Below are 9,509 nucleotides of genomic sequence, written 5' to 3' on the forward strand. Positions count from 1 at the left end.
TGTCCCTTCTTCACTGCTCCACAGTCCCTCCTCTAAACCTCAGCAGTCCCTTCTCCACTGCTCCACAGTCCCTCCTCTAAACCTCAGCAGTCACTTCTCCACATCTCCACAGTCCCTCCTCCACACCTCAGCAGTCCCTCCTCCACACCTTAGCAGTCCTTTCTCCACAGCTCAGCAGTCCCTCCTCTACACCTCCACAGTTCCATCTCCACACCTCCACAGTCCCTGCTCTACACCTCAGCAGTCCATTCTCCAGAGCTCCACAGTCCCTCCTCCACACCTCAGCAGTCCCTCCTCCACACCCCCACAGTCCCTGCTCTACACCTCAGCAGTCCATTCTCCAGAGCTCCACAGTCCCTTCTCCACACCTCAGCAGTCCCTTTACCACATCTCCACAGTCCCTGCTCCACATCTCAGCAGTCCCTTCTCTACACCTCAGTAATCCCTTTTCCACAGCTCCACAGTCCATCCTCTATACCTTAGAAGTCCTTTCTCCACAGTCCCTCCTCTACACCTCAACAGTCTCTTCTCCACACCTCAGCAGTCCCTTCTCCACAGTCCCTACTCTACATCTCAGTTGTCCCTTCTCCACTGCTCCACAGTCCCTCCTCTAAACCTCAGCAGTCCCTTCTCCACATCTCCACAGTCCCTCCTCCACACCTCAGCAGTCCCTCCTCCACACCTTAGCAGTCCCTTCTCCACACCTCCACAGTTCCATCTCCACACCTCCACAGTCCCTGCTCTACACCTCAACAGTCCATTCTCCAGAGCTCCACAGTCCCTCCTCCACACCTCAGCAGTCCCTCCTCCACACCCCCACAGTCCCTGCTCTACACCTCAGCAGTCCATTCTCCAGAGCTCCAGAGTCCCTCCTCCACACCTCAGCAGTCCCTTTTCCACATCTCCACAGTCCCTGCTCCACATCTCAGCAGTCCCTTCTCCACACCTTAGCATTCCCTTCTCAATACCTCCACAGTCCCTCCTCTACATCTCAGCAGTCCCTTCTCCACATCTTCACAGTCCCTCCTCCGCACCTCAGCAGTCCCTTCTCCACACCACCATAGTCCCTTCTCTACACCTCAGCAGTCCCTTTTCCAGAGCTATACAGTCCCTGCTCTACACCTTAGCAGTCCCTTCTCCACACCTCAGCCGTCCCTTCTCCACACCTCAGCAGTCCCTTCTCCACACCTCAGCAGTCCCTTCTCCACATCTCCACAGTCCCTACTCTACATCTCAGTTGTCCCTTCTCCACTGCTCCACAGTCCCTCCTCTAAACCTCAGCAGTCTCTCCTCCACACCTCAGCAGTCCCTCCTCCACACCTCAGCAGTCCCTTCTCCACACCTCAGCAGTCCCTCCTCTACACCTCCACAGTTCCATCTCCACACCTCCACAGTCCCTGCTCTACACCTCAGCAGTCCATTCTCCAGAGCTCCACAGTCCTTTCTCCACACCTCAGCAGTCCCTCCTCCACACCCCCACAGTCCATTCGTCAGAGCTCCACAGTCCCTCCTCCACACCTCAGCAGTCCCTTTTCCACATCTCCACAGTCCCTGCTCCACATCTCAGCAGTCCCTTCTCCACACCTTAGCATTCCCTTCTCAATACCTCCACAGTCCCTCCTCTACATCTCAGCAGTCCCTTCTCCACATCTTCACAGTCCCTTCTCTACACCTCAGCAGTCCCTTTTCCAGAGCTATACAGTCCCTGCTCTACACCTTAGCAGTCCCTTCTCCACACCTCAGCCGTCCCTTCTCCACACCTCAGCCGTCCCTTCTCCACACCTCAGCCGTCCCTTCTCCACACCTCAGCCGTCCCTTCTCCACATCTTCACAGTCCCTCCTCCGCACCTCAGCAGTCCCTTCTCCACACCTCAGCAGGCCCTTCTCCACATCTTCACAGTCCCTCCTCCACACCCCCACAGTCCCTGCTCTACACCTCAGCAGTCCATTCTCCAGAGCTCCACAGTCCCTCCTCCACACCTCAGCAGTCCCTTCTCCACACCCCCATAGTCCCTGCTCTACACCTCAGCCGTCCCTCCTCCACACCCCCACAGTCCCTGCTCTACACCTCAGCAGTCCATTCTCCAGAGCTCCACAGTCCCTTCTCCACACCTCAGCAGTCCCTTCTCCACACCCCCACAGTCCCTGCTCTACACCGCAGCAGTCCCTCCTCCACACCCCCACAGTCCCTGCTCTACACCTCTGCAGTCCATTCTCCAGAGCTCCACAGTCCCTCCTCCACACCTCAGCAGTCCCTCCTCCACACCCCCACAGTCCCTGCTCTACACCTCAGCAGTCCATTCTCCAGAGCTCCACAGTCCCTCCTCCTCACCCCCACAGTCCCTGCTCTACACCTCAGCAGTCCATTCTCCAGAGCTCCACAGTCCATCCTCCATACCTTAGAAGTCCCTTTTCCACATTTCCACAGTCCCTGCTCCACATCTCTGCAGTCCCTTCTCCACACCTCAGCATTCCCTTCTCAATACCTCCACAGTCCCTCCTCTACATCTCAGTAGTCCCTTCTCCACATCTTCACAGTCCCTCCTCCGCACCTCAGCAGTCCCTTCTCCAGACCACCATAGTCCCTCCTCTACACCTCAGCAGTCCCTTTTCCAGAGCTATACAGTCCCTGCTATACACCTCAGCAGTCCCTTCCCCACACCTCAGCAGTCCCTTCTCCACACCTCAGCAGTCCCTTCTCCACACCTCAGCAGTCCCTTCTCCGCACCTCAGCAGTCCCTTCTCCGCACCTCAGCAGTCCCTTCTCCACACCTCAGCAGTCCCTTCTCCACACCTCAGCAGTCCCTTCTCCACACCTCAGCAGTCCCTTCTCCATACCTCAGCAGTCCCTTCTCCACACCTCAGCAGTCCCTCCCCTACATCTCAGCAGTCCCTCCTCCGCACCTCAGCAGTCCCTTCTCCGCACCTCAGCAGTCCCTCCTCCGCACCTCAGCAGTCCCTCCTCCGCACCTCAGCAGTCCCTCCTCCGCACCTCAGCAGTCCCTCCTCCGCACCTCAGCAGTCCCTTCTCCGCACCTCAGCAGTCCCTTCTCCACACATCAGCAGTCCCTTCTCCACACCTCAGCAGTCCCTTCTCCACACCTCAGCAGTCCCTTCTCCACACCTCAGCAGTCCCTTCTCCATACCTCAGCAGTCCCTTCTCCACACCTCAGCAGTCCCTCCCCTACATCTCAGCAGTCCCTCCTCCGCACCTCAGCAGTCCCTTCTCCACACCTCAGCAGTCCCTCCTCCGCACCTCAGCAGTCCCTCCTCCGCACCTCAGCAGTCCCTCCTCCGCACCTCAGCAGTCCCTTCTCCGCACCTCAGCAGTCCCTTCTCCACACCTCAGCAGTCCCTTCTCCACACCTCAGCAGTCCCTTCTCCACATCTCAGCAGTCCCTTCTCCACACCTCAGCAGTCCCTTCTCCACACCTCAGCAGTCCCTCCTCCGCACCTCAGCAGTCCCTCCTCCGCACCTCAGCAGTCCCTTCTCCACACCTCAGCAGTCCCTCCCCTACATCTCAGCAGTCCCTTCTCCACACATCAGCAGTCCCTTCTCCACACCTGCACGGTCCCTCTTCTACACCTCAGCAGTCCCTTCTCCACATCTCAGCAGTCCCTTCTCCACACCTCAGCAGTTCCTTCTCCACACCTCAGCAGTCCCTTCTCTACACCTCAGCAGTCCCTTCTCTACACCTCAGCAGTCCCTTCTCCACACCTCAGCAGTCCCTTCTCCACACCTCAGCAGTCCCTTCTCCACATCTCAGCAGTCCCTTCTCCACACCTCAGCAGTCCCTTCTCCACACCTCAGCAGTCCCTTCTCCACACCTCAGCAGTCCCTTCTCCACATCTCAGCAGTCCCTTCTCTACACCTCAGCAGTCCCTTCTCCACACCTCAGCAGTCCCTTCTCCACATCTCAGCAGTCCCTTCTCCGCACCTCAGCAGTCCCTTCTCCACACCTGCACGGTCCCTCTTCTACACCTCAGCAGTCCCTTCTCCACACCTCAGCAGTCCCTTCTCCACACCTCAGCAGTCCCTTCTCCACACCTCAGCAGTCCCTTCTCCACACCTCAGCAGTCCCTTCTCCACACCTCAGCAGTCCCTTCTCTACACCTCAGCAGTCCCTTCTCCACATCTCAGCAGTCCCTTCTCCACACCTCAGCAGTCCCTTCTCCGCACCTCAGCAGTCCCTTCTCTACACCTCAGCAGTCCCTCCTCCGCACCTCAGCAGTCCCTTCTCCACACCTCAGCAGTCCCTTCTCCGCACCTCAGCAGTCCCTTCTCTACACCTCAGCAGTCCCTTCTCCACACCTCAGCAGTCCCTTCTCTACACCTCAGCAGTCCCTCCTCCACACCTCAGCAGTCCCTTCTCTACACCTCAGCAGTCCCTTCTCCACACCTCAGCAGTCCCTTCTCCACACCTCAGCAGTCCCTTCTCTACACCTCAGCAGTCCCTTCTCTACACCTCAGCAGTCCCTTCTCCACACCTCAGCAGTCCCTTCTCTACACCTCAGCAGTCCCTTCTCCGCACCTCAGCAGTCCCTTCTCTACATCTCAGCAGTCCCTTCTCCACATCTCAGCAGTCCCTTCTCCACACCTCAGCAGTCCCTTCTCCACACCTCAGCAGTCCCTTCTCTACACCTCAGCAGTCCCTTCTCTACACCTCAGCAGTCCCTTCTCCACATCTCAGCAGTCCCTTCTCCACACCTCAGCAGTCCCTTCTCCGCACCTCAGCAGTCCCTTCTCTACACCTCAGCAGTCCCTTCTCCACACCTCAGCAGTCCTTTCTCCGCACCTCAGCAGTCCCTTCTCTACACCTCAGCAGTCCCTTCTCCACACCTCAGCAGTCCCTTCTCCACACCTCAGCAGTCCCTTCTCTACACCTCAGCAGTCCCTTCTCCACATCTCAGCAGTCCCTTCTCCACACCTCAGCAGTCCCTTCTCCGCACCTCAGCAGTCCCTTCTCTACACCTCAGCAGTCCCTCCTCCGCACCTCAGCAGTCCCTTCTCCACACCTCAGCAGTCCCTTCTCCGCACCTCAGCAGTCCCTTCTCTACACCTCAGCAGTCCCTTCTCCACACCTCAGCAGTCCCTTCTCCACACCTCAGCAGTCCCTTCTCCGCACCTCAGCAGTCCCTTCTCTACACCTCAGCAGTCCCTTCTCCACACCTGCACGGTCCCTCTTCTACACCTCAGCAGTCCCTTCTCCACACCTCAGCAGTCCCTTCTCCACACCTCAGCAGTCCCTTCTCTACACCTCAGCAGTCCCTTCTCCACACCTCAGCAGTCCCTTCTCCGCACCTCAGCAGTCCCTTCTCTACACCTCAGCAGTCCATTCTCCACATCTCAGCAGTCCCTTCTCCACATCTCAGCAGTCCCTTCTCCACACCTCAGCAGTCCCTTCTCTACACCTCAGCAGTCCCTTCTCCACACCTCAGCAGTCCCTTCTCCACACCTCAGCAGTCCCTTCTCCACACCTCAGCAGTCCCTTCTCTACACCTCAGCAGTCCCTTCTCCACACCTCAGCAGTCCCTTCTCCACACCTCAGCAGTCCCTTCTCTACACCTCAGCAGTCCCTTCTCTACACCTCAGCAGTCCCTTCTCCACACCTCAGCAGTCCCTTCTCTGCACCTCAGCAGTCCCTTCTCTGCACCTCAGCAGTCCCTTCTCCGCACCTCAGCAGTCCCTTCTCTACATCTCAGCAGTCCCTTCTCCACATCTCAGCAGTCCCTTCTCCACACCTCAGCAGTCCCTTCTCCACACCTCAGCAGTCCCTTCTCTACACCTCAGCAGTCCCTTCTCTACACCTCAGCAGTCCCTTCTCCACATCTCAGCAGTCCCTTCTCCACACCTCAGCAGTCCCTTCTCCGCACCTCAGGAGTCCCTTCTCCGCACCTCAGCAGTCCCTTCTCTACACCTCAGCAGTCCCTTCTCTACATCTCAGCAGTCCCTTCTCCACATCTCAGCAGTCCCTTCTCCACACCTCAGCAGTCCCTTCTCCACACCTCAGCAGTCCTTTCTCCGCACCTCAGCAGTCCCTTCTCTACACCTCAGCAGTCCCTTCTCCGCACCTCAGCAGTCCATTCTCCACATCTCAGCAGTCCCTTCTCCACACCTCAGCAGTCCCTTCTCCACAGCTTTGCAGTCCGTTCTCCATTTTGCCTGTGTAGTCCTATCCCACCATTTCGGACATTGTTTCCTTTTCTTCTCCGTCTTATTTAATCTTCTCCTTCCTCCATTAGTAAATACAATTACGGACCCCGGACCTTCAGCGGCACATCTCCTTAAAGTGACAGGACACCCTTTATCCTGTCTGGGCCTGGAGACTCAATCTGCAATGTGAGGGTGAAGCCCCCGACCTCCCTCCACCATCAGCTTGTAGATGAAGAGGGGACGATGCTGCTGAGAATTCCCTGGCTTTTGTTTCCTACAGACTCGTATCTGAAGGAATGTGCAGCGTCTTGGCAGCCATTGGCTTTCCGGGTAACGTCAGTGATGTTAATGATGTAACTTGCTTCATTACAGGAGAATATTGGCTAAATACTGGAAGGAACACAAATAATGAGAGGATAAGGGGGCGCTCCGAGAACTTCGTGACAAACTTCTGTCTGCGTCACCTCGCATCACTCCGAGCGGAGCAGACAGCTTTGTTTGGGGCTGTTTCCAAGCTGTGGAGGAAACGAGGAATATCAGCGCTCATGTTCCCGAGGAGGAAACCTGCGATATGTAACCACCACTAAGGTATGAAATGTTCCACCATCACCGGTCTGATGCCATCAAAGGGCGAACCCCAAACTGCTCCCACAAAACTGAAGCTACAACTGTCCACAATGTCAAATACTGAAGCATTAACATTTCCCATCACTGGAGCTGAGGGGCCGCGGTCGCCCCCTGATAACAGCCCGTAGCATTATCCTCCTCCACCATCTGTACAGCGGCACAATGCAGTCAGGGGGTAACGTCCTCCTGGAATCACCAAACCCAGACCCCTCCATCAGACGCAGATAGAGAAGAGCGATCCATCACTGCACAGAACACGTCTCCTCCACAGGCCAGTGGTGGCGGCTTTACACCACTCCATCCGACGCTCGGCATTGTGCTTGGTGATGTACGGCTGCATGCAGCTGCTCGGCCATGAAGCTCCCGGCAGGGGCGCAGTGTTTGTGCTGATAGCAGAGGAGGTCTGGACTCTGCAGTTATGGGGTCAGCAGAGCGGTGGTGACTCTCTGCCCCCTCTCTGCAATGTTACGGGGTCTCCACTTTGTGGCTGTGTTGCTGCGGTTTCTTCCACGTCTCAATAAAATCACTCACAGGTGATGGGGGAAGATTCAGGAGGGGAAGAAATGTCATGGACGGACTTGTTACCCCAGCGGCTCCTATTACAAATTGAGTAGAAAAAAAAATGTGGCGCGTTTTTCATTGAAATGAATGGAATTTTGTTGCAAGCTGATTTTATGCACTTTTTATGTGGATTTTGCCACAGATGCTCTTCAGGACTGGTAACATGGAATTTTCTGACCTGGATTTTTCTGCTTCAAAAATTCACATCTAACAAGAACTTGTAAAATAGATGTAATTTTTGGTGATGTTTTGATGAGGTTTTTCCTGTGGTTTTAATCATAATATAGCGTGTAACAATAAACTGTGATTTTTTGCTACACTGATGCAGCGAAAAGCTTTAAAAACCCAAGATAAAAATGCACATTAAGCCGCAATTCATTTTGATTAATTACCCTATACCTCCATTTGACCCCCTCCACTCCTAAAGCAAAGACCTGCGGTAATCAGAGGACAGGGGGGGCTGCAGTGCTCAGTCAGCAAATACAAGCTGCCATCATATTCAATTTCACAGGTGTCCTAGAGGAAGGTCACAGCATCAGCGGATTATCCTGTACTGACAGATTAACCAATCGCCAACTAAACCAGCCACACGGCACAGTACCGCTCCCCAACTAAACCAGCCACACGGCACAGTACCGCTCCTCCTGTATATATACACTGCACAGTACCACTCCTCCTGTATATATACACTGCACAGTACCACTCCTCCTGTATATACACTGCACAGTACCACTTCTCCTGTATATATACACGGCACAGTACCGCTCCTCCTGTATATATACACTGCACAGTACAGCTCCCCCTGTATATATACACTGCACAGTACCACTCCTCCTGTATATATACACTGCACAGTACCGCTCCTCCTGTATATATACACTGCACAGTACCACTCCTCCTGTGTATATATACACTGCACAGTACCACTCCTCCTGTATATATACACTGCACAGTACCACTCCTCCTGTATATATACACTGCACAGTACTGCTCCTCCTGTATATATACACTGCACAGTACCGCTCCTCCTGTATATATACACTGCACAGTACTGCTCCTCCTGTATATATACACTGCACAGTACCGCTCCTCCTGTATATATACACTGCACAGTACCACTCCTCCTGCCCTGTATATATACACTGCACAGTACCACTCCTCCTCTCCTGTATATATACACTGCACAGTACCACTCCTCCTGTATATATACACTGCACAGTACCACTCCTCCTGTATATATACACTGCACAGTACTGCTCCTCCTGTATATATACACTGCACAGTACCACTCCTCCTGCCCTGTATATATACACTGCACAGTACCACTCCTCCTGTATATATACACTGCACAGTACCACTCCTCCTGTCCTGTATATATACACTGCACAGTACCACTCCTCCTGTATATATACACTGCACAGTACCACTCCTCCTGCCCTGTATATATACACTGCACAGTACCGCTCCTCCTATGTATATATACACTGCACAGTACCACTCCTCCTGTGTATATATACACTGCACAGTACCGCTCCTCCTATGTATATATACACTGCACAGTACCGCTCCTCCTGTATATATACACTGCACAGTACCGCTCCTCCTGTATATATACACTGCACAGTACCACTCCTCCTGTATATATACACTGCACAGTACCGCTCCTCCTGTATATATACACTGCACAGTACCACTCCTCCTGTATATATACACTGCACAGTACCACTCCTTCTGTATATATACACTGCACAGTACCACTCCTCCTGCCCTGTATATATACACTGCACAGTACCACTCCTCCTGCCCTGTATATATACACTGCACAGTACCACTCCTCCTGTATATATACACTGCACAGTACCGCTCCTCCTGTATATATACACTGCACAGTACCGCTCCTCCTGTATATATACACTGCACAGTACCACTCCTCCTGTATATATACACTGCACAGTACCACTCCTCCTGTATATATACACTGCACAGTACCGCTCCTCCTGTATATATACACTGCACAGTACCGCTCCTCCTGTATATATACACTGCACAGTACCGCTCCTCCTGTATATATACACTGCACAGTACCACTCCTCCTGTATATATACACTGCACAGTACCACTCCTCCTGCCCTGTATATATACACTGCACAGTACCACTTCTCCTGCC

This window comes from Phyllobates terribilis, unplaced genomic scaffold (assembly GCF_046119375.1).
Source record: "Phyllobates terribilis strain yellow unplaced genomic scaffold, ASM4611937v1 Scaffold_1__5_contigs__length_1240528914, whole genome shotgun sequence".
Taxonomy (NCBI): Eukaryota; Metazoa; Chordata; class Amphibia; order Anura; family Dendrobatidae; genus Phyllobates; species Phyllobates terribilis.